The sequence below is a fragment of the Dichomitus squalens genome (genome assembly GCF_000275845.1).
Source record: "Dichomitus squalens LYAD-421 SS1 unplaced genomic scaffold DICSQscaffold_121, whole genome shotgun sequence".
In the NCBI taxonomy this organism is placed as follows: domain Eukaryota; kingdom Fungi; phylum Basidiomycota; class Agaricomycetes; order Polyporales; family Polyporaceae; genus Dichomitus; species Dichomitus squalens.
In genome coordinates, this window is record NW_006767003.1 from 398 (window position 1) to 1,545 (window position 1,148).

A 1,148-nucleotide genomic window follows, 5' to 3' on the forward strand; every position below is an offset into this window, starting at 1 on the left:
TGCATACAGAGCTCTCGTCCGCCCGGACGTGTCTCAGAACGACGGGTATTCCATTAGACTCCTTTCGCAGACGGTTGGAAACTGGATATTCTAGCTCCTCATTGGTAGAGAGTAGACGCGACGCCGATTCAGAAACAACTGACGGAAAGACTCTGGAGGAGATGAGGACACGTCCGTCAACGCACCACGCACCACACGAACACACGGACATCCCCGCAACACGACAGATAGACAGAGGAAGGAATACGAGCGCAGATGACGCACCGGCTAGCAAACCCCCGGGGGCGGTCGACGTCGAGGGTGGTGGTGGTTTTCCTGGCAGAGGACCCGCATCCTCGCCGACGGTGGTGTCTTGGGCAGGCCCTCGGAGCGCGTCATCGTCCCCAGGGGCACCATCCACGACGACGGGAACGAGCGGCGGCCGCTTGGCCTTTTTCTTCTTCCCTGACGGCACAGGTGTTCCCGAGTCGGTATCGTCGTCCCGGGCGCGTTTCTTTGTCTCTTTCGGTCGCGCGGCGGCCGTCTTGCGGAGTGCGAGGAGCTCTGCAGGGTGCATATAGGCAGCGAACGACGTCAGCGGCGTGTCCTGGTCCAAATCCCGTGGGTCCATTCGGAAACAACACGCTCGGATCGGTGCCCAAAATACGAGTCCGATCCGCCACACGAGAGGCGGGAGGGTACCACCGAGATGTATTGAACCACCTTCGCTAGGCCCTGCTGGGCGGCGCGCTCGGTGGGGTCTTGGAGCGTCACTGATTGGGCTTGCATATCGTTGGGTCGCCAATGGACCTCAACATGTTTTGCAAAGCGGCCCACCGATATGCAAACCGCTGTAACCCGAGCCCGGCGTTCAGTGCCCCGGGTGCAGTCAATGAAACCGCGCACAATAGAGTGTATTTGCACGGATAATTATCAGCGTTTTCATTACCCGCCCTCATTGAGTTTTCACCAGGTGGGGCCGGCGCTAGCGGCCCTACGGTGAGGAATCCGCCACGGTTTTCATCGGGTGGCGCCCCGTTTTCACCAGCGCCACCTCGATAAATCACCGTGCAAATACACTCTAATGCACTGCGGTGCACGGCGAGAAGCCCGTCTGGCAGCGGGGAAGCACGTCCCCAAGAAGGCAATCTGGGAAGATACGCATCGCA